At 42.3% G+C, this 24571-nt stretch overlaps 1 long non-coding RNA gene and 1 pseudogene across 4 annotated transcripts in view; both read left to right on the top strand.

Annotated features, from left to right (window-relative positions):
- The first annotated feature begins 1610 nt into the window (after positions 1–1610).
- LOC144306552 (uncharacterized) overlaps positions 1611–24571 on the top strand; it is a 31235-nt gene continuing 8274 nt past the window's right edge. Inside the window, exons 1-6 of one of the 4 annotated variants that reach the window (XR_013373617.1) lie at positions 1611–1739; positions 3214–3708; positions 3880–4024; positions 5752–5949; positions 13928–14014; positions 21469–21483. This is a non-coding gene — a long non-coding RNA (uncharacterized LOC144306552). Of the gene's footprint in view, positions 1740–3213; positions 3709–3879; positions 4025–5751; positions 5950–13927; positions 14015–15763; positions 16810–21468; positions 21484–24571 lie in introns of those variants that run through there. The other 3 variants (XR_013373616.1, XR_013373615.1, XR_013373618.1) reach the window with 3 other exon arrangements.
- LOC144306549 (ORM1-like protein 1) lies at positions 5960–10167 on the top strand (annotated as a pseudogene).

Below are 24571 nucleotides of genomic sequence, written 5' to 3'. Positions count from 1 at the left end.
TGCGCTTGCATCAGTGTCGGCTCCTTAGCGGTTTCTCAGATTCACAATCTTGGGCACAACAAAACATGGTTTATGCAATACCATCATTCTGATTGGCATGATAAAATTGATGGATGACTAACAGTACTAATAATTGTGCTGTTTTGTACCAATAGAGCTAATTTAGTTGATTTTGGACTGATTTTGTATTACCGCTAAAAAGCCAAGTGATTTGTAGCAAAAAACAAAGGAAGGAAGGAAGAGAAAAGAAGGAAAGCAGAAGGAAGGAAGGAAAAAAGGAAGGAAGGAAAGTCTATCAATAGGTAGGGCCTTGGGATCCCTGGGTGGCGCAGCGGTTTGGCGCCTGCCTTTGGCCCAGGGCGCGATCCTGGAGACCCGGGATCGAATCCCACGTCGGGCTCCCGGTGCATGGAGCCTGCTTCTCCCTCTGCCTGTGTCTCTGCCTCTCTCTCTCTGTGACTATCATAAATAAATAAAAAAAAATTAAAAAAAAAGTTTAAAAAAAAAAATAGGTAGGGCCTGGACAAATGAATTGCAGTACATGTGCCACCAAAGGAGTAGATCTACATGACCAATAAATGTGCCCAAGTTTGCTAATCCGAGAAACCACCAAGGAGTCGACACGATGCAAGTACATGAGGGTTTATTAACAAGCTCGAGGTTGGGTCCAAGTATACCCCACACCGGAGGAGCAGGGGCTTGGACCCCAAGGTGGGTTCCAGCTGAGTTTTAGGGGCTGGTCTAGGGAATTTCCAGAAGGGGTGGAGGAATTTCTTAAGCTCTGTTCTCATTCTGATAAGGGGCTTCCAGCCACTGGCTTGAGCTCTGTTCTCACTCTAATATGGGGCTTAACTGAAGTAATGTAAAATTTAGCTCTTATTCACAGGGGCCTGGGATGGCTGTGCTTGTGCTAACGCTGAACTTAAGGTGGAATGGCCTTAATTTTCTCTGCCTCCACAATAAAGACGTCCAAGATTCGCGAAGTGAAGAAGTTAAAATAAGGGGAGAAAAAGCTAACTGTAAAAAAAACTTCATGCCTCTCTATCCAGAGGTACGAATGAGATCTTAATTATATGCGCAAATGCCCAGCTAACGGTGACAGTGGCCACCCCAGGTCCCTGCGTCTGAGGTAGGCCAGGGTGGGATTTCATCTCTTGCTTTATTCATTTTGGCATTGGCCGAGGTTTCTTAAAAATCATATAGATTCTTTTTTAAAAAAAGTTTTAGGGATCCCTGGGTGGTGCAGCGGTTTGGTGCCTGCCTTTGGCCCAGGGCGCGATCCTGAAGACCCGGGATCGAATCCCACGTCGGGCTCCCTGCATGGAGCCTGCTTCTCCCTCTGCCTGTGTCTCTGCCTCTCTCTCTCTCTCTGTGACTATCATAAATAAATAAAAATAAAAAAAAAAAAGTTTTAAAAATAAGCATTTTCAACGTAATGGCCTAGACCGCAGCGTTTCTCCGGTTTCAAACGTGCAGGAGGCGCGCCTGCGCACGACTTTCCCACCGTGTGCCCCGCTGCGGGAGCGGGAGGCGAGACGCGGGATCCTAGAGCGGCCCGGAAGTGCCTCTGCCCCGAGCGCCCCGCGCGGCGGGAGGCCTCCTCTCTGCGGCCCCTTTTTCCGGCCTCATCCGGCTCCGGTGAGTCAGCGCTGAGCAGCCGGGGCGGGCGTGGCTGGGAGTGGGCCGTGGAAGGGGAGGCTCCGCCCGCAGAGGCCGCCGAGGAGGCCGCGTGGTCCCAGGTGGGAGACGTCGCGCGGGCAGGGCCTGGGAGGTTCGCGAGGCTGGAGGGGCGCCCCCGGGAGCAGCGGCCCCAGGTTGGCCCGGGTGGGGAACCTGGAGCTGGGGCGGGCAGCCTGGGGGGCGGGGAGACAGACCAAGCGCAGAGCGTGTTCAATCTCTTACACTCTGGTTTTTAGAGCGGGTTAAAGGGCTGTGAGCGGACTGGATTTCAGGTGCAGGATGTGCCGGGGGCCGGTTCCCTGCCCCTGAGCCCCAGGATGCTGGAGCCCAGGTGTGCGCACACAGCACGGGAGCCTGTTGGAGATGCGGGCCCCGGGGCTCCCTGTCCTGCCACCCACCCCGTCCCCAGGGGCCAGTTCCCTGAGTGTCCACCACAGCTCCTGCCAAGCGGGAATTCAGCTTTGAGGCTGCACTTCTTTTTTTTTTTTTCTAAATTTTTTTTTTAAATTTTTATTTATTTATGATAGTCACAGAGAGAGAGAGAGAGGCAGAGACACAGGCAGAGGGAGAAGCAGGCTCCATGCACCGGGAGCCCGACGTGGGATTCGATCCCGGGTCTCCAGGATCGCGCCCTGGGCCAAAGGCAGGCGCCAAACCGCTGCGCCACCCAGGGATCCCGAGGCTGCACTTCTTGACGTTGTGCAGACATACAGGCTTCCTGGGTCGCAGGCACTGCTTGGGCTTGTGTGGATTCTGAGGACTGTCCTCACAGAGAACTTAACCTTAGGCAACCTGCCTCACTTCCCCTGGCCTCCGTTTCTTATCTCCTGAAATCGTGGTGTTATCAAACCTCCTGAGGATCATCCTAGCCCTGTGTTGGACGCATGTTGTAGACCAGGTTGGTGTTGGCTGTTGCTCTTAGGAAGCAGCAGAGCAGAGTGGAAAGCTCGCAGAACGTAGAATCTACCCAAGTTTCCTTTTCTGTGAATTCAGCAAAAATGACAGCAACTTCAGCTGTTTTGAGGTTGATTTTGAAAACTAATGAAGAGACAAGTAAAAGTAAGTTCGTTTATTAATCAAAGACAAGAACAGTATTTCCATCTATTCTCTAATTTGACTTTTACATAAGGAGTCTGAGCTTTTTAACTATTCTGAGTGTATTGTGTGTGGGCCCTAATGTTGCCATGAACGCTGTAGGGTATTTTTATTACTATGTCTTCTTCATGTTGAGAGATTGAGATCGAAAGAAGATAAGAAATTGGCTGAAGGTATAAAAAAAAAAAAAGAAATTGGCTGAAGCTCACACAATTAGTAAATGTTAGAACCAGAATAAAACGGAGTTCTGAGTGACTTGAAAGTGTATGCTTTATACACATTATGACCTTGTATTTCCCATTATTCCCATCCTTTGGTCACCAAGTGACTTTACATTCAGTGAAGAGCCCTGGGGTCTGTGATGGTTGCTTATATTATCAGTGCTCATCATTAGCTGTTGACATTTTTCTACATATAACAGTGATTTTTACTGCTTAGGAGGAAACTTTCAAAGGTGTTTCTGCAACATAGCTCCAGCTGGAGGTGCTGCTTAAACTCTTCAAGGTCAAGATGAATCAAACTCAGAGGAGGCTTTACCCCTGGACCATGCAAGCTCCTGAGGTCTGGGAGGAACTGCTGACAGTGAAAGTGGAGATGGAAAGTCGCCTCCCAATGCAGGAATCCCGACTGAGATGGAGTAATCCCCTCAGGGATTTTTAACCGAGGGAAATTTATCTGAAAGCACTTTCGACAGGAGATCCCTGGGCCCTGCGAGGCCCTCACCTGGCTCTGGGAGCTGTGTCAACACTGGCTGCGCCCTGAGACCCACAGCAAGGAGCAGATCCTGGAGCTGCTGGTGCAGGAACTGTTTCTGATCATCCTCCCGAGAAGCTCCAGGCCTGGGTGCAGGAGCAGCACCTCGAGAGTGGGGACAAAGTGGTGGCTACCATGCTGGTGGACCTGGAGAGGGAGCTAGATGAATCACAGCATGAGGTAGGAAGGGAGTTTTGCCAGGGAAAAACATATGTGAGGCATCAGCAACCCTTGTGTGCTTTGTTTTGTGTCTATTTGACTAACCCTAACCCTGACTGTGTTCATTTCCAGGAATTGTTTCCTTTAGACAGTCTTTTCTTCAGAAGTCAGATTTTGTGTCCTTGTTTCCAGGTGGTAGCTACACACAGGGGCAAGAAGTCCTCTCCAGAGGGACAGTGCCTCTGGGACAGCAGACATCACTGAGGCTTCAGTCCCAGCCCAGAGGACCCCAGCCCACATGGGATGCTGCTCAGGAGGCCCATCCCTGGAGAGACAGGTAAGAGACAAGGTTTTTCTGCTGTTGATATACAGCCTGCCCCCCCCCCGCCACCCCCCCTTCCCCCGGGGGGAATCAGGGGGTTAGAAGTCTCCTCAACAGGTAACAGCGGAAAAAAAAAAAAAAAAACAAAAAACAAAAAACAGGTAACAGCGATGCTCAGTGCTCTGAGTGTCCGGAGTACTCCTTTCGCTCCCTTGCCCTGCGTTCAGGCTTCCCGACTACCATCCTGGAGGCTCTCTGGCTTTCTGCTTCATTGTGGGGAGCAGACCAAAGGTTCAAATCATGCCTTTGCCTTTGGAAGCTGCTTATACATGGGCTCTCAGTTCTCATCGCCAAAATGGGGTAGGTAATAGCATTGCTCTCGTTGCTAGGGCTATCCTAATAGACTAGCATTCACTGGGGGGCAGGAACAACAAGCATTTATTTCCTTATAGTGCTGGAGGCTACATGTTGAAGATCCAGGTGTGAGCAGGGTGGGTTGCTGACACCACCTTCTTGCCTGGTTCTCACATGTGCCTTTGTGCCTGTGTGTACTGGGGTGGGAGTGGGGGAGAGAGAGAGAGAGAGAATGAGTTCTGGTGTCTCTTCTCATAAGGACATCAGTCCTGCTGGATCAGAGCCCTACTCTGATTTTGAAAACTAATGAAGAGACAAGTAAAAGTAAGTTCATTTATTAATCAAAGACAAGAACAGTATTTCCATCTATTCTCTAATTTGACTTTTACATAATGAGTCTGAGCTTTTTAACTATTCTGAGTGAATTGTGTGTGTCTTAATTACCTTAATTACTTTTCTGAAAGGCCCTATCACAGTGAGGGCTTTAGCATGTGCTTGGGGTATCAGAGATGTCACAATTCAGTGGCGCAAGTACGTACCACAGAAGGTGGTTGTGAGCACTGGACATGAACAACTGATGGGCAGCATTTGGTGGGCTGCCCTCACCTGCCTGGGCTTACATCAGCAGTGGAAAGGTGAGAGTATGCTTAGGATGTGCCAGATAGCAGAGTCCAGTGGAACCAGCCTTTGCCGCCTCAGTGGAACCACCTATGCGACTTGGTGATGGGTGCAGTCCTGGGCATAGGGGATGAGCCTGTTGCCTCTCTGTCCTGGCTGTCTCTGCAGCAGCTGGTCCAGCTTCTGCCTGATGTCTCACACTGATGTCGTCGCCTCTGACTGTTAACCTTCTAAAGGTCTGTGTGCAGTGGGTCTGCTGTTTCCATTTTCACGTCATCCCTATGTGTATCAAAGCCACGACTTCCGCGCTGTCTGCTTCTGCCTCTGTTTCGCCTGCCCTGGCAATCATACAGATACCATGGGTTTCTGCCACTTGGAACACATCTCTTGACTTAAATTGAAAAGATATTTTTGAATGACTTCTGTTGCTCTACAGACCTTCCTCTGGCTCCAATGACCTCATCAGATAAAAGTCCTGGAGGGCTCAGTCGGCTAAATATCTAACTCTTGATTTCAGCTCAGGTCATGATCTCAGGGTGGTGGGATGGAGCCCTACGCTGAGCTCTGCGCTCAGTGGAGGAGTCTGCTGGAGAGTCTCTCCTTCATCCTCTGCCCCTCCCCATACTCATGCTTTCTCTCTCTATATATAGAATAAATATATCTTTAAAATAAAGTCCTTTGGTTTAATTTCCCTCCTTCATGAACATCTTTGCAGTCCATTTCTTTGTTTCTTTCTTGTTTCCCTATTAACTTGGACTTTTTATTTCCAGCCATCTTTTCCTTTATTCTGCCTTCCAAGCTGTATCTAGAACCTACTGGGGACTCCTTTCTTCAGGACGCACATCTGAGCATGTCCTTGCTCCCATCTGCCCATTGCTCGCCACCTCCCTCCATCCAGTCATCCATTAAGCATCGAATATGGCTGCTGGAGAGCACCCAAGGGCTCTCTTACAGGACTGTCACTACAGGTATGCATCTTATACTCAGGAAGAGCCAGTTCTGTAAAGCAACACAGTGTCTGAGATTACAAGGATTAATACACTTTCCAGCTCACATTTTTCCTTAACCAAGCAACATTTAAAGTTACTATGTATCACTGAGTTTGAGTTTCTTTTAGAATTCCTGCTGATGGTAAAACATCCAAGTAATATACAAGTTTATATAGTAAAACTTGAAAGTTTTCCAGATTTTATTCCCTAGTAGTAACCACTCTTGTCAAATTGTTCTGTATTCTCTAGACTTTCTCTAAATAGAGTCTGTCTAGCTTTGTATCTGCCTTTTATTTGCTATTCACTCCTTTTAAGAGGTGGGGTGATAACATCAAGGGGTTTTGTGGCGTGTTAGTTCAATAGCATGGGTGACAGTGCTTCATAAGTCCCAGAAGGCTCTGTAAATGGTTAATTGCTAAAAGGTGAGAAATGTCTTTGTTTTGTCATCTACCCAGTTCTCTCATACATTTCAAATATAAGGGTGGGTGTTCCAAGCCCACCACTTGCAGTGGGGCGGCGGAGCAAACATGAATATTGGAGTTGCTCACAGTGAGGTGTAATGAGCAGATGAGGTTTGTGGCTGACATATGCATTAGGAGTTGGCTTGCTTTATATTATCCTACTCAGCATTCTGTTCTTCAGTGTTCCTGTTGCTTGGACCTTAACGAATGTTATCCATAATCTGGGGATGTATGTATTTTTGCATGCATTAAAGGAACACCTTTTGAAACTGGGTAAAGCAGGGTAAAGCAAGGCTTTTAATTCATTGGGGACAATTGGACTATGGAGTACAGTTTACATCTTCACGGAAGTTTTTCACAATTTCTCCAATAATTCTGAAGTGATGGAAATTTTTAGGTATGAAGAAGATTGGATATTGGATATTATGTTGAATTTCAGTTAGAAACAATATTTGTTGAAACCTCTACTGATAGATAGCTACCTTAGAGCATAAAATACAAGCAAAATCTTTGACAGGCTGGTAATAAACCATTTTTTACTTCAGTCAGTAATATATGGAGACAATATAATATGCCCATCAGTATTTTTAGACATTCTAGGATATACAGGTCAAAATGTATTCTAGTTCATATTTTTAAATTGCTTATAAGAAAGCTATACACATAATCTTATTCTGTATTACACTATCAGATTAATCTCCCTAAACGAGGATTTGGATAATTTCAGATGAATTTCATTGATCCACACCTCCTCCACCCCACATTAGATGTTCAAACTCCTTGGGAGAGACTGCTGTATAGTTTTTGACAACAAAAGTTAGGTTTTCATTGTAGAACAGACCTGGCTTGAATCCCGTATTTATCGCCCAGCCTGCATGGTTTGCTCATAAATGAAATTCTCATTAATAGTACATAGCTCACTATGATGCCAGAAGAAATAAATTATAGATAATACCTATCTGTAAAGCATTCAACCTTAAATTAACTCCTATTATCTGGTATCAGGGCCTTCCACAAAATGATTCTTACCTCATTTTTTCTTTATGTGAATATTTTACCCCCACCCAACTCCCACTTGGTCTAGTTCTTCTAAGCAGCATTTCTTGATACTTGTATATAGGCCTATGTTTATGCTTTTGTTCAAATCATTTCTTACCTGTAATACCTTCTCCTTTCCTAATTTATCTTTCTTAGTCTTTCAAGATTTAAATCCTATTGGGATGTCTGGTTGGCTCAACGATTGAATGTCTGCCTTTGGGCAGCCCAGGTGGCTCAGCGGTTTAGCGCCTGCCTTCAGCCCAGGGCCTGATCCTGGAGGCCTGGGATCGAGTCCCATGTCGGGCTCCCTGCAGGGAGCCTGCTTCTCGAACTCTGCTTGTGTCTCTGCCTCTCTCTCTGTGGCTCTCATGAATAAATAAATAAATAATCTTAAAAAATAAAAAATAAAAAAAAAAGAATGTCTGCCTTTGGCTCAGGATGTGATCCCAGAGTTCTGGGATCGAGTCCTGCATTGGGCTTCCTACATGGAGCCTGCTTCTCCCTCTGCCTGTGTCTCTGCCTCTGTCTCTCTCTCTCTCTCTCTCTCTGTGTGTGTGTGTGTGTGCCTCTCATGAATAGATGAATAAAATCTTTAAAAAAAAAAGTTTTGTATCATAACTCCTCAATGAGGTCTTTTCCTTAGCACCCAACCTTAAGTAATAATGCTCTATTTTGAACATCTTTATTTTTTTTTAAAGATTTTACTGATTTATTCACGAGATACACAGAGAGAGAGAGGCAGAGACACAGGCAGAGGGAGAAGCAGGATCCATGCAGGGAGCCCGATGTGGGACTCAATCGCGAATCTCCAGTATCACACCCTGGGCCGAAGGCGGCGCTAAACCGCTGAGCCACCAGGGCTGCCCTATTTTGAACATCTTTAGTATTATTACATATCCCTTATTTATGCCACTTTGTATTATCTGTTATTGTAAATGGTTTGTTTCTGCAAAAATTTATAAGTACATAGATTGCTTTGAATTCCATACTCAGTATAGTTGCGTATGTATAGTGGATGTTTTAAATACATCTTAATCAAACACTGTGTACCACATAGATTACATGTAGTAATGCATCAATGATAAAATCAGTGCAGCCTGGAGTAACTGGAAAGAATTCTTGGAGTCATTAGGATTCCTTAAATTGGGACTTAAGGAAGGGTAGATTTTAGACAGATGTGAGAGAAAGGAAGGCATTTTCAAATGAAAAGAATAAAAAAAATAAAAAAAATAAAAAAAAAAAAATGAAAAGAATAAATTGATGATAAAGTGGTAGGTTTCTTTTTCCTTATATTGATAGCACTTTGAGGAAATTTTTTAAATTTTTGTTTCAGCCCTATATAAAATTAACATCAAAAGCTAAATGATTTGTATGATCTAACAAAGATAAATGCAGTAACAGTCTTAATAGTTATTTAAACAGCCCTAGATTTGGATTTTAGCTCTACTGCTTTCTAGCTGTATGATTTTTGGCCATTTCTTTGAAAACCTCAGTTTCCTCATCTATACAGTGTTGAGGATTACATTATAATTAATGTAAAAAGCCTGACATTTATCCTGAATTTTCAATAAGTTATCACAAAATAGTCAACTAAAATGTACCTGTGTAAAGCATCCATATTTCTTTTTTTTCTTTTTTTTTTTTTTAATTTTTATTTATTTATGATAGTCACAGAGAGAGAGAGAGAGGCAGAGACATAGGCAGAGGGAGAAGCAGGCTCCATGCACCGGGAGCCCGACGTGGGATTCGACCCCGGGTCTCCAGGATCGCACCCTGGGCCAAAGGCAGGCGCTAAACCGCTGCGCCACCCAGGGTTCCCCAGCATCCATATTTCTAAACATATATTTTTGACCCACAGGTATGATTTCAAATATTCTGTGATTAAATTCCTTATATAACAACAAGATCTTGAACAAGGTAATGCATTTGAGCCTGTTTCTTTATCTAAAAATCTGGGATAACACTGTATGCCCCACCTACCTGACAAATGATGATCAAATAAGAAAATGCAAAAGCACTCTGAAAAGTATCAGTGCTATATAGATGGCTTTAAATGTTGTCTGAGTGGGAAAAATTAGAGAGGGAGACAAACCATGAGAGACTCCTAATTCTGGGAAACAAAGGGTTGCGGAAGGGGAGGTGAGCAGGGGGTTGGGGTAACTCGGTGATGGGCACTGAGAAGGGCACTTGATGGGGGTGAGCACTAGGTGTTATATGTTGGCAAATCAAACTTAAATAAAAACAAATGAAAAAAAATTTTTAATCCCAAATTAATTTAGGCCCAAAACTGTAAAACTATTTTAGTGCTCAGAAGTGATTCTGTTTTTAGGTATTTATTAGGTATTTCAGTGACCTTTTTGTTAACCTTTAAATTTTTTTACAAGTTTTACATGTTATATATGATATAATTTAAAAATTTTTATTTCTACAGATATTTTCTGGCAAGTTTCTATACGAAGTATGATCCAACTCACTTCATCCTAAACACAGCTTCTCTCCAGAGTGTGCTAATTCCTAAAATGCCACAGCTACATGGTGATCGGATCTTTGGAATTAATAAGTATTGAATTGTTTTGAAACAGAAAAAATTTTTATAGCTACTGAGTTTTCTGTAAGGAAGGAGTGGTTAGTAAACTGCACTGCTTCTGTGATAATATGAAATGAGAAGTATTTACATTGGAGGGCCAGTTGCTGGTTCTTTTTTTTTTTTTTTTTTTAAGTTTTATTTATTTATGATAGTCACAGAGAGAGAAAGAGAGGCAGAGACATAGGCAGAGGGAGAAGCAGGCTCCATGCACCAGGAGCCCAACATGGGATTCGATCCCGGGTCTCCAGGATCGCGCCCTGGGCCAAAGGCAGGCGCCAAACCGCTGCGCCACCCAGGGATCCCCAGTTGCTGGTTCTTTATAAACTGTTTTGAAGTGCAGTATTTACTAAAAAATGCATATGGTATCTTTCTGAAGAGAGGCTTTATAGGCAAGCTGGGCAGGTCCAGCTTATAAGTTAAATCACTGTAAAGTGAGGGTACAATAGATAAATCTGAGGAAATAAGAGATTTATAAGACACTAAGACCAGCTTAGTTTATAATGAGGAGGAGTTCTGTTAGGAGAAGAAAATTTCCAATCATTCAGTCAGTTTAAGCAGATATACATGTAAACCAGAATCATCTCTTTACAAGTTTATTATAATTTTTATTACCATGTATATTCCTCTTATGTTATGTAAGAGGATATTTCCCTCTTGCTTTATATAGCCCAATCCCTACGTTATGATTATACTTTTTTGCTTTTACTGGTTCAACATTATATTGATGGATGAGGTCATTTTTACATGTATTAAGTTACTGAGTTCATGAAGGCCCACCTTCATGACTGGTGATAGAAGACAGCCAGGCATTTTACAAATAGCCTCTGAGTCAGCCTTGTAATTTTGGAACAGAATGGGTTTTATTGCCTTTCCAGACACAAGGCTACAAAATCAATTTAGAAAATAATTTATTTTACAGTTAAAATATATAGTAGTTTAAAGGTGTCTGCTTATTTGGTTCATCAGTCTAATTGTTAAAGTCTGCTGTTGTTTAGAAAAGGAAACATAAAATGGACAAGTATATGGCCAGCTTGTGGTCTAGCAGAAACTGCTTCTCTAGCAGTAATACCAAAGTAAATAATGGAGTCTTCTCTAGCAGATCTGCAGTATAAGAAAACATTGTCTTTTCTGAGACTCTCTGATCTCAATCCTCATATATTGCCCATTAATGTTTTGCCTTTCATTACATAGGTCTTAGTCTTAGTGTAGATTAACTCAGAGTGGTAACTGTTTCCAAAGCAGCAGCCATATTAAATTCTATATATTTAGATATTAGATTCTCTATAGAGAATCTTCCTATAGTTGACATTAATTGCCAGAAATAACTATATACTACTTCAAGAAGAAGACAGTAAAAAATAAAGTTCTGATGTGGGATGAAACTGAAAAATCCAGTAATATTTGTAAACTTGAGTGAAAAGAGTTACAGACCAACTGAAAAATCAATTTGTTTCAATAAAGTGACTTTGGGGGGTAATGATCATTGTTTTGTATTTCTGAAGTATTGAGTTTAGAAATCAGTTGTATAATAATGCTTTTGTATATTTGTCTTTTCCCTTGTATTTTTAAACCAGTAATCTATATAAATAAATTTTTCTTTCATGTAAGATTCTTGCAAATTTCCAAATTGAGTCAGCAATGTCATATTTATTTTTCAAGGTTTTTTTAAGCAACTGAATTTGTAAAATTAATGTAGTTAAAAATACTCCTTTTTCTTTATATTAAAGACTTACATTTTTTGCACAGACTTCAGAAATAGAAGTCTACTTCTGTTAATACAGGCCTTCTGCTTTTTTCCCCACTTTTTACACTTCAATGTTTTAAAAATATTCAGATATTTGAGGGCTCACTCTAGTATAGGTATTGTTTTAAGTATTGTGTCTAGGGCAGCCCTGGTGGCCCAGCGGTTTAGCATCGCCTTCAGCCCAGGGTGTGATCCTGGAGACTAGGGATCGAGTCCCACGTTGGGCTCCCTGCATGGAGCTTGTTTCTCCCTTTGCCCTGTGTCTCTGCCTCTCTTTCTCTCTCTCTCTGTGCCTCTCACAAATAAATAAAATCTTTTTTAAAAATAAGTATTTGGCTATAGTTTGTAAGCAAGACAAACCAAATCTTTTCCCATATAAGCTTACGTTCAAATTGGAGATCAGGTAAAAAAATGAACCAAAACATAGTATTTCATGTAGTGATAAATGCCATGGGAAGAAAATGAAGCAGGTAAAAGGCAGGGGAGCATACCTCAGAAGGGTCTTCCCTAATATTCCTAAGGTTATTTTTGGGCTAGAAAGGAGTAATAAGAAGGATGAGAATGGTAACAAATGAGTTCAGAGAAGTAGGTAAGAGTCAGATCATATAGGCCTCTTTGGCCAAAGTAATAAGCAAATTTTCTTCTAAGCTAGACAAAGCCATTGGATAGTTTTACATAAATGATTAAAGGGATCTGATTTTTTTTTTTCTTTTAAGTTTACTGGCTAATGCTGAGAATAAAGTATACGTGAATAGGAAGGAGGAAGAATAGTTGGGAAACTACTACAGGCAAGAGGTAGCTCAGACTAGGGGAATGGCTGATAGAGTGGTTGGGAAGTGGTCAAATTTGGGATACGCTTTTTTGTTCCTTTTTTTTTTTTTAAGATTTTATTTATTTATTCATGAGAGAGAGAGGTTGAGGGAGAAACAGGCTCCATGCAGGGAGCCTGATGTGGGACTCCCACAAAGTCCTGGGACTTTAGGATCACGCCCTGGGCTGAAGGCAGGTGCTAAACCACTGAGCCACCCAAGGATCTCTACTTTTTTGTTCTTAACACTCAGGTGAACTTCCAATTTCTCAAGTTTGTACAGTTTAATGTAAAAAAATAATAATAATTTTTTTAAAAATAAAATCTATTATGACTATTACTTGGAACAAAACTAATTGCTATGCTATAATGGCTCCTAATTTCAAGTCAGGATACAATGGCAGTTTCTAAATGTGCATGAGCTCAGAAGTGCCACTAATTTTAGCATTCATTGGTGAATTTTCCGTGCAACAAAGATTACTGTGGAGTTCCATGGTGGTTTTCTTCTTTCCTGTTCCTTCTACATTTATTGGAATTCTCTAAGGATGATTTTTTTTTTCTTTTCCTTATATTCAATCTTTTTTTTTTTTTAAGATTTTATTTACTTATTCATGAGAGACAGAAAGAGGAAGAGACACAGGCAGATGGAGAAGCAGGCCCCATGCTGAGAGCCCGATGTGGGACTTGATCCCAGGACCCAGGACCATACCCTGGGCTAAAGGCAGGCACCAAACCATTGAGCCACCCAGTGAGCCTTCATTTGTATTATTTTGGACTTACAGATACCTTATTCTTTGGTTTACAATTCATTATTATCATTATTAATCTATTTATCAAATGGTTCTCCAGATTTTGCCATTCGAAGTCAAAGTTCCCAGTGTTAATTTCCAAGTTGGTTTCTGTATCTTTTTGACCTGTCTCTCCTTTTTTTCTTAAGTGTAGAACTATGTGTTTTAGGTTTTATGGCACTATAGTCTTCTAAACTGTAAATATCCTAAGGGGCATAACAATATTTCCTTAACTAATACCTTAGTATGAATTAGTATTCCTTAGTATTAGTATTTCCTTAACTAATACCTTAGTATGTATTAGCCTTATGGAGTTGCATGATGCTAACAGTTGGAAAAGACCTTAGAGGCTATATAATTTCAATTCCTTAATCTTACCTTGAATTTTTATTAACCATCACACCTTCACTCAGTTCTGTGTTAGTGCTAATAAAGGAAGACTTAAAATATATATATGTGTGTGTGTGTGTGTGTGAAGTTTGGGCAGAAGGGCAGTACTGATCCCACTTGTGGCCCATTTCTTCTCTGCAGACACATTTCTGTTTTCCAAACCTGTTGCCATCCTTCAGCTATAAGGACTGAGAGAACCATGGTCTGACAACAGAGGAGTACTCAGAGGTACTTGTTCAGGGGTGTGAGGGAGGGACAGGACAGTTAGCTGTGGGAGAAAGCTGGATGTTTTGATAAAGAGAAGGGCTGGGGTTGTTTTCCCTGGGCTTTCTGGTTTGCAAGATAGAAGTCTGTTAGTTGGGAAGCTCCATGGAAGCTTTCTAGTTGTGATCTGAAACTAGCCCCTCCTTGGGGGGCAGGGAGAGACCCAGGAAAGAGGGAAGCTGGTGGTGTTCCCAAGCAAAGGAGGCTCACAGGTGAGGCTCTTCCCAGGTGGTGGCAGAATGAGTAGATACCCACACCCACCAGCCAGATCTGAAAAGTATATATAGAGGTCTTCACTGGCCTCAGTCAGGTGCTGTCCATTTTGCTCCATACCACCCCCTGCACTGTCGCTATCCTTGGGGCAGCTCCTGGGAGTGGGGCAGGCAGGGGGAGCTCACATTCCAGGGTCAGAGGAGGTCAGGAGCATCCAGTGCTTGGGTCTGGCTCATGGGTCACTGGATGGTCATGTGTTCTTGATGGCATCCCCAACACTCATCCCTGGGGACCAAGGCATCCTCAGGGGACCATGAGGCTGCTGCCCAGTGTTGAGATGGTTTGGGCCTGTTTGTCTCCCTTCTTGCCCTCAACTCCTCTGCATCTGACTGGACTGGTTGGACAGCTATCCCACATGGGCTGGTTCTCTGGGGCATGGTTTGCTGCTGGTGCCAACTCTGAGCCAGTCATTTGAGGTCATAGTAGTTGGATTGGCTCTGGTGCTTTCTCTTTTACTCATGCGACAAGTATTTATTGAAAACTGCCTTGTGCCAGCCATGATTCCAGGAACAGAACAGGAAGATCCTGCTGCTGTGGATATTTGGTTGTGGCAAGGGGGAGACAAATAGAAGGGTGATGAGTGCGTGAGAAGGTGGTCAGTGAGGAATGAGCAGACTGGCCCAGGGAAGGGAGACAGTGAGTTGCCGTGGCCCCAGTGAGCTGACTGCAGTAGTAAGTGGAAGAAGTAAGGAAGGGGGAGCTGAGCAAAGGGATAAGAGAAGGAGACTTGCTGTTACCTGAGCTGAGAGCTTTCCAGGCAGAAGGCAGCGCCTGTAAGGGCCTCATGCCAGGAACACACTTGGGGTGTTGCCCATTTGATAGTCGTTGGGTGCTGCCACTGCCACTGGAAGAGTGCGATTGAATGCTTGTCCCATAAAGGAATGAGTCCACGGGGTGACTCCCCTTGGTCACTGTGAGGCTCACCACCTTAAAAGGAGGTTTTTGTTGTTTTTAAGATTTATTTACTTATTTTTCAGAGAGAGGGAGAGAGCAAGCACAGGTGTGTGCAGTTGGGGGAGGGGCAGAGAGAGAATCTCAAGCAGACTCCTCACAGAACGGACCCTGATGTGGGCCTCGATCCCAGGACCCTGAGAGCGTGACCTGATCCAACTGAACCACCCAGATGCTCCATGGGGAGGGAGTTCTGAGGGGAACTAAGAGAAGCCACCCTGATCTGGATCAGCCCTCCCCATGAAGAATTCTCTCCAGGCCTAGGCTGTGTGGAAGGGAAGGCTGGGCTGAACTGTATTTTGCTGAATTCACTAGACTTCCTTATTACCTAGAGGAAGGTTTTCCCACACCAGCCCTTGGGTTTCTAATGCCTCTGCTCTGTGATGTGGGGTCCAGCAGGTTAGGAGCACCCTGTCCTTTTGGGCACACAGTGTGAGCCTCCCGCAGACTCCGAGAACAGGTGACATTTGCCTGGTCTTTCTGTTTCAGGCCGAACAAGCGGCTGAGCAGGAGCTCTGGTGCAGAGGAACCTGGCCCTGAGGCAGCTGAGTTCCTGGGGGGATATCTAGGGATGGACCTGGGAGGAAGGCCCCTAAGGTCCCGACATGGAGTGCTTGGGGCCCTGCTGGTTGGGCAGCCCCCCAGGGCAGGAAGGGCAGCAGCTATGTCATGCGTGTGAGAAGAGCTTTGCCCAGAGCTCGGCCTCGTTGGCCAGCGGAGAAGACCCCTGGGGAGAGATGCTGTGTACGTGAGGAGGGAGGAAGGACCTGCCGGTGGAACCCAAGGGGCCACAGCCCACAGAAGCGGCCCCACTCTCAGGAGTGCAGGAGTGTGGGAAGGCATTCCCTCAGAGCATGGGGCTGACCCAGCACCTGAGGAGCCCTGGGCCAGGGAGACCCCACCAGGGCAGCCGTGCGGGAAGAGTTGCTGTGGGCCTGCCTTACTCCCTGAGCCCCAAAGAGCCAACAGGCGAGTGGCCTCACTGATGCAAGGGTGGGAAGAGCTTTTGCCACCACTGCAACCTCATCCACATCAGAAGACCCACGCGGGGCTGAGCTGCCTTGACGGTTGCCTTGTGCAGGTTTTCCGGGTCCCTGGCCGCGTTGTCCGCACAGGTGGAAGCTAGGAAATGCCTTGCTTCATGTCCCCACGTCCCCTCTCCGTGTGTTTAGGAAGAAGTACTGACTTGTGGTTCGGGGGCGCATCCAAAGAGGAAGGTGTGGGCAACCTTTACCATTTCCCGGTAGCCCGGTCTCCATCCCTCACTGTCATTCTCTCTGAGATGCTGCGAAACCTTCTTGATGACATAATCATGGCACTGCAAAATGTGGTCCTGTATTCCCGAGACACCGCATCCAGATAGAATCAGGATTATGGCTCTGAGTAGGAAAGGGAAAATGGATGTTGGGTGGACGATGAGCAATCTCTGCCGGAGACTGAGAAGAAACAGAAAGATTGTCAAAGTTCTATCCCTAAGACAGCACCAGGTTCAGTGAATTTCACAGTAAAATGTATAAAATGTATAAAAACTCTAATGAACATAAAGCCATTCTATTTAAACTTTTCTGGAGATTAGATTTTTTTTAAAAGGAATTATTCCAAATTGGTTTTTTTTTTTCAGCTTTGTTGAGAAATGATTGACATACATCACTGTATAAGTTTAAGACAAGTTCTTTTTATAAAGTAAATATTACATTAAGATCTGTCAGAACTAGCATAGAGAGAACTACCATTCATATTTACTTATAAATATTAATTCAAAAATCCCAAATAAATACTAGCCAAAAAAAATCCATAGCACATTAAAAGAAGGGTGGACAAAGACTAATAAAAATTTAATACCCATTATTAAAATAGGAATAAATAATTACAAATTAAATCTTAAAAGCAACTTCTGAATTGGCAGCATAGGAGCTCCATGGACCCACTCAGAGTGAAACAGTCATTACTGGTGAATGCTATCACTTACAGTCTCTCGAAATTGTCCTAAGAGCATTAGGCAAATAGGGAAACATTTGTTCAAGAAAATCTATTTTCATGGGGCGCCTGGGTGGCTCAGTCAGTTGGGTGTCTGCCTTCTGCTCCCGTCATGATCTCAGGGTCCTGGGATCAAGCACCACATTGGACTCCCTTATCAGTGGAGAGTTGCTTCTCCCTTTCCCTCTGCCCCCCCCCACCCCCACTTGTGCGTGCTCTCTCTCTCTCTTTCTCTCAAATAAATGAAAAAGAAAATGTACTAAATTTTCGTAAGAACACAGTTTGTAGCACTTGTGCCGTGAACCACTTCCTATCCTATCCCCATCCACCGGCTCAGCATGAGGGAAGCTCCAGTCTGGGTGGGAATGTCTAAAAAGATGGGGCTCCCAATTCCCCAGGGTCTAGCGAAGGCTAAGGTACCACCCCAAGAGGGACAAGGCACCAGCACTTTTTTTCAATTCCTCCAAAGTTCTATTTTTCAGAGACTAAATTCCAGGCAAGTATGACCAGTAAGTCAAGCACTCTTTCCTCCACCCAGCCCACATTCATAGAGCAGAGGCTCTACTTGAGGCACCATGGCAGGCTAAGAATAGTGGAGCCTTAAAAGTCCTCACAGAAGCTCACTCATAGGCAGAAGTTTCATACTGGGAAGACTAGAGGCTGCTGCCTGGCCCAGCACCCTAATCATAATGCAGAAGTGTCGCTGAGAGAAGTGGGTCACTGTTCCTGTCCTCAGCTCTGGAGCAGTAACCCATATTTTGCCATGGGGAAGAGGTGAGTGTAAGAGCAGAATGCTCTGAGGCTCTCCCCAGTGGAACTGACTATACTTGGAACAGATTATGGGAAAGGTCAAGCCTAAAGGTACTCTCTGAAACAGTGTAGATTTTGGTAGTTGGCAATTTTAAAGGAAGAAGCTAATAACTCCATGGAAGCTAAATAATAAATCTTAGGAGGCTGGCTAATTTACCAATGAGAACCAGGGAAAAAGACAAGAGAGAAGAGCCCCCATGGGGTGAGACAGAAATGTTATACATATTGGCCTCAAAAACTATCCATAAAAAGGGGTTTAAATTTAATTGTATCATACTTGAATATTTTATGGCACAAGGTATTGTTGAAAACAATAGAGCAATCAGCCACCAATTAATAATGCCTAAATGCTGGATGTGATACCAACAAAGACAGGTTCCTAAACAAAGGTGAGTGGGAAGATAGCCCTTCCAAACCACTGTCATATATCCCGTTGTGTATATATACCACAGTTTCTTATCCATTTATCCATCAACAGACACTTAGGTTGTTTCTATATTTTGGCTATCGTAAATAATGCTGCACTGAACACAAAAGTACATATATCTTTTTGAGTAGTGTTTTTGGTTTTTTTGTTTGTGTGTTTGTCTTTTTATTTTTTAAAGATTTTCTTTATTTATTCATGAGAGGCACAGAGACATAGGCAGGGGAACCTGATGCAGGACTCAATCCCAGAAACCTGGGATCATGCCCTGAGCTGAAGGCAGATGCTCAACTGCTGAGCCACCCAAGTGTCCCTTGTTTAGTCTTTTGTTGTTGTTGTTGGTTGTTTTGATAAATATTTAGACATGGAATTGCTGGGTCATATGGTGGTTCAATTTTTAATTTTTTGAGGAACCTCCATACTGTATCCATAGGGGCTGAATCAAATTAACATGCCCACAAACAGTGCATGAGGATTGCCTTTTCTCCACATCCTTGCCAACATTTGTTATTTCTTGTGTCTTTTTTATTTTTTAATAGTAACCATTCTAACAGTGTGAGAGGATATCTCATTACAGTTTTGATTTGCATTTCCCTGATGATTAATATTGAACATCTTTTCAGGTGCCCATTGGCCATTTGTATGTCTTTGGAAAAATGTCTATTCAGATCTTCTGCCCATTTATTAGTTGGGTTTTTTTTTTTTTTTTTTTTTTGTCTTGCTATTGAGTAGTATGAGTTCCTTATGTATTTTGGATATTAGACATTAATCAGATAATGTGATTTGCAAATATCTTTTCCCATTCTATATGTTGCCTTTTCATTTTGTTGATAGTTTCCTTTGGTCTGCAAAAGCTTTTTAATTTGATGCAGGCCCACTTATTTACTTTTGCTTTTGGTATCAGATTCAAGAAATCACTGCCAAGACCTACATCAAGAGGCTTACTGCCTGTGTTTTCTTTTGGGAGTTTTACATTTCAGGCCTCACATTCAAGTCTAATCCAAATCTTTGTATATGGTATAACATAGTGGTCCAGGTTCATTATTTTGCATATGACTGTCTACTTTTCCCAACACCTTTATAAAAGAGACTTTTTCCCACTATATATTCTTGGGTCCTTTGTCATAAATTAATTGGCCATATATGGGTGGGCTTTTTTCTGGGCTATTTTGTTTCACTGTTCTATGTGAATGTTATGCCAATGACATACTCTTAATTACTGTAATTTTATAATATAGTTTGAAATCAAGGAGCATGATGACTTCAGCTTTGGTCTTCTTTTTCAAGATTCCTTTGTCTATTCAGGGTCTTTTATGGTTCTATGCAAATTTTAAAATTGTTCTATTTCTGTGAAAAATGCCATTAGAATTTTTTTTTTCAAATGGCTGCTTGGAGTTTATTTTTCACTTGGTGCAAGGCACATGGTTCCAGGGTATCAGGAAGGCTTGTGGATGGCTTGGATAAAAAAGAATGGGAAAAAAAAAAAAAAAAAGAATGGGATTCTCTCATCTTCCTTTTGGTGTTTTACTATTTTGATATAAAAGAACCCAACTGCTTCTGCTTGGTGCAGCCTGCCTAATCTAAGGGGAAGGAGAGGAGGGGAATGGAAGGGCACTCACTGATGGGCCTAGCACCTCCTGGAGCCTGGTGTTGGCTTTGCCAGGCTGGCCACCAGGCTGCTTCCTCATGGCTCCCAGAACAAGTTACAGGTGATCATGCTATTGGAGGCCTGAGAAGATTCTGAACTTTCTGGGGACTTGAACACTGTAGCCATGAATGGGAAAGCGGACTTCCTGAAAAAGAAGCTTGCCCACCAGTGACCCAGGTCAGCCTTGCAGAGACTTGGGTGGTGAGGGATGGCTTCCCCAGCCTACTCTGCACTTCTGCAGAAGCAGTTATTGGAAGTGGAGCCTAGTTGGCACCAGCAATAGCCAGGAGTGAGCTGCTGTCACTTATGGGCTGGTGGAAACCTCGGCGGTGACACCATGCAGGCCTTGGTGGGTGATCACAAGTGGTGGGGATGGCCATGGAGCCCATTTGCAGAGGAGACTGCAGAAGGCTGTTTCTCAACTGAAGCTGACATTGGAATTTTTAAAATTTTATTCTAGGATAATTCTTTCAGATGGAAAAAATCCTATTCTTGAAAGGAGAAACAATAGGTACTGATGCAAAGTGAAAGGACAAAGAGTGAGTGTGCCACTATGGCCTGTTGAATCCATGATTCCATTTCCCACCCAATGCAAAAGTTTCCCAAGTCATTGGAATCTTTTTTTTTTTTAATTTTTATTTATTTATGATAGTCACACAGAGAGAGAGAGAGAGAGAGAGGCAGAGACATAGGCAGAAGGTGAAGCAGGCTCCATGTACCGGGAGCCCAACGTGGGATTTGATCCCAGGTCTCCAGAATCACGCCCTGGGCCAAAGGCAGGCGCTAAACCTCTGCACCATCCAGGGATCCCAAGTCATTGGAATCTTAACAGGAATTTCATTGAATCTGTAGATTGCTTCAAGTAGTATGGACATTTTAACAATATGAATTCTTCCAATTCGTGAACATTGAATATCTCCATTTACTTGGAGTTTCTTTCATTAATGTCTTACAGTCTTCAATATATAGATCTTTTACCTCCTTAGTTAAATTTATTTCTGGGTATGTTAATCTCTTTGGTGTAATTATAAATGGTATTGTTTTCTTAATCTCTCTGATAGTTTATTATTATTGAATAGAAACACAACAGATTTTTGTGTATTGGTTTTATATCCTATAACTTTATTGAATTCATTTAGTGGTTCTAATTGTATGTGTGTGTATGTGTAGTCTTCAGTATTTTCTATGTATGAAATGTCATCTGCAAATAATGACAGTTTCATTTCTTCCTTTCTAATTTGGATACATTTTATATCTTTTTCTTGCCTAATTGCTATGGCTAGGACTTATTTTTTTTCTTCTTCTCTTTTTTTTTTTTTTTCTTTTTTCTTTTAGGACTTTCAATACCACGTTGAATAAAAGTAGTGAGTGGGCAGCCTTGTCTGGTTCCTGATTTTATTTTATTATTATTTTTTTTAATTTTTATTTATTTATGATAGTCACACAGAGAGAGAGAGAGAGAGAGAGGCAGAGACATAGGCAGAAGGAGAAGCAGGCTCCATGCACCAGGAGCCCGATGTGGGATTCGATCCCGGGTCTCCAGGATCGCACCCTGGGCCAAAGGCAGGCGCTAAACCACTGCGCCACCCAGGGATCCCTGGTTCCTGATTTTAGAGAAAACATTTTCACTTTGGAGTATGATGTTAGCTGTGGGCTTTTTGTGTACAGCCTTCATTGTTATGTTCCCTCTACACCCACCTTGTTGAGAATTTTTAACATAAATGATAAATTTTGTCAAATGCTTTTTCTCTATCTATTGAGATGATCATGCTATCTTTCTCTTTCATTTTGTTAATGTGATGGTGTTTCATATTGACTGATTTGCAGAAGTTGAACCATCCTTGCATCCCTGGAATAAATCCCATTTAATTGTCTATATGATTCTTTTAATGTATTGTTGAATTTGGTTTGCTAATATTTTGAGGATTTTTGCATCTATATTCAATAGGAATATTGGGCTATAATTTTCCTTTCTTGTGCCATCCTTATCTGGTTTTGATAACAGGGTAACGCTGGCCTCAAAATGAGTGTGAAATTCCTTCCCCTTCTCTTTTTTTTTGAATTTGAGAAAGATCGTTATTCTTTGAATATTTGGTAGAATTAACCAGTGAAGCTGTCTGGTCTTGGACTTTTTGTTGTTGTTGGGACATTTTTGATTACTAATTCAAATTTCCTTATTAGTAACTGTTTTTGTTCAGATTTTCTATTTCATCATGATTCAGTCTTGGTAGGTTGTATATTTCTAGGAATTTCTTCTAGAACCCATTTCTTCTAGGTTATCCAAGCTGTTGGCCTAAAATTGTTCCTATGTGTTTCTGTGGTATCAGTTGTAACATCTCTTTCATTTCTGATTTTTGAGTCCTCTTCTCAGTCTCCCCTCCGCCCCGTGAGTCTAGCTAGAGGTTTGTCAATTTTCTTTACAAAGAGCCAGCTTTTAGTTTCATTAATCTTTCCTACTGTCTCTTTAGTCTCTATTTATTTCTGCTGTAATCTTTCTTTCTTCTGCTAACTTTGGCCTTCATTTGTTCTTTTTCTAGTTTCTTGATGTGTAAAGTTAGATTTTTTGAGACTTTTCTTGTTTTTTGAGATAGGCATTTATCACTCTGAACTTGTCTCTTAGAACTGCTTTTGCTGCATCCCATATAGTGTTATATTCCCATTTTCATGTCTCAAGGTATTTTTTGTTATCTCCTTTGATCTATTAGCTGTTCAGTAGCAAGTCATTTAATCTTCACATATTTGTGAAATTTTAGTTTTCTTTGTATAATTAATCTCATACCAGCGTGGCTGGAAGATACTTATATGATGCATTCGTTTCAAATTTATTAAGACTTGTTTTGTGGCATAATATATGGTGTATTTTGGAAAATGTTCCATGTGCTTCTGAGAAGAATGTGTATTCTGTTGCCTTAGGGTGGAATGTTCCATAAATATGTTAAGTTTACCTGGCCTAACATATGTAAGGCCAATGTTTCCTTATTTTCTGTCTGGATTATTTGTCCATCAATGTAAGGCCCTAGTATTGTTATATTGCTATTTCTCACTTTATTACTTTTTTAAAAATTTAAATTTTAGTTAACATATAGAGTGAAATATTGGTTTGTGGAGCTATTTCTCCCTTTATTCCTGTTTAATATTTGCTTATATACTCAAGTGCTCCTAAGTTGGGTGCATAAATATTTACAAATGTTGTATCTTCTTGTTGGATTGACCCCTTTATCATTATGTCATTAGTCTTTGTTTTAAAGTCTAGTTTATCTCATTAAGTTTAGCTACTCTACCTTTCTTTTGTTTTCCACTTGCATAGAGTATCTTTTTCCATCCCTTTCACTTTCAGTCTTGTGTGTTCTCATATATATAGTGAGTCTCTTGTAGGCAGCATAGAGATGGGTCTTGTCTCTATCCATTTAACCACTCTGTGTCTTTCGATTCGAGAATTTAGTCCATTTATGTTTAAGGTAATTATGGATAGGTATGTATTTATTGCCATTTTGTTCATTGTTTTCTGGCTGTTTTTGTAGTCTCTTTCTGTTCCTTTCTTCTTCTCTTGCAATCACAAAAATTGGGGCACCAGGCTGGGTATGAGCTCCTTTTGGGGGGACACCAAATATAGCCTGAAGAGACTAGGGATGGAAGCTCCCCTGGTCTCCAGAGCCAAGTGATCCAGAGGCATGCCCTAGGTGGCAGCCGCAAAACTTAGGACACTAGAGGCATGTAAAAGCTCCCTTATGAAAGATACTGGTGCTCTGGAGCATGGTAAAGACAGATTGCAAAGATGGCACCTGCCAGTTTCCTCTCTGGAATGTTTCAGTAGGCTCCTAAGTATATATTCAGTTTGAAGCTGCTCCTTAGGCCAGTGTTTTAAAAGAAGCAGGTGACTCTCCTTCACTTTCAATCTGAGTACTATCAGCCGCTTCTGAGTCCTGTAAGAGCACTTTCTCAGATCCCTTCAGTCTTGTGGATCTTGGGATACAGGCCCTGTTGGGTTTTGGGGAATTGTCTCTCAAGTGTGTCTTAAAAGCTGGTATACCTGATGTGGGTTTGAACCCATTGCTCCTCAGGGAGAAGCTCCAGATTTTGGGTTCCTTCCAAGTTGTTGATCACTGTGCCAGGGGTGGGCTTTATGGCAAGGTTGTGTTCCAACTCTTCTACATGGTTCCAAGTGATTTTCTTCTTGTTTGCCAGGTGTATGATTGTCATTCAGCCAGCCTTTGCTTTTTCAGAGGAAATTGTTCCACTGTAGCTTGATTCAGTGGGTCTGTGGGAGGAGGTGAGTTCAGGGTTTACTACAGCCCCACTTGGAACTAGAAATTCTCAGCATTTGTTTGTATAAGTGGTCTTCATAACCCTATGGGTAAACTGTCCCTTATTTTAAAAAAAATGATTTTATTTATTTATTCATGAGAGACACAGGGAGAGAGAGGAGAGACATAGGCAG

The sequence above is a fragment of the Canis aureus genome, chromosome 37 (genome assembly GCF_053574225.1).
Source record: "Canis aureus isolate CA01 chromosome 37, VMU_Caureus_v.1.0, whole genome shotgun sequence".
Lineage (NCBI taxonomy): Eukaryota > Metazoa > Chordata > Mammalia > Carnivora > Canidae > Canis > Canis aureus.
This window is presented reverse-complemented; position numbering and strand designations above follow the sequence as displayed.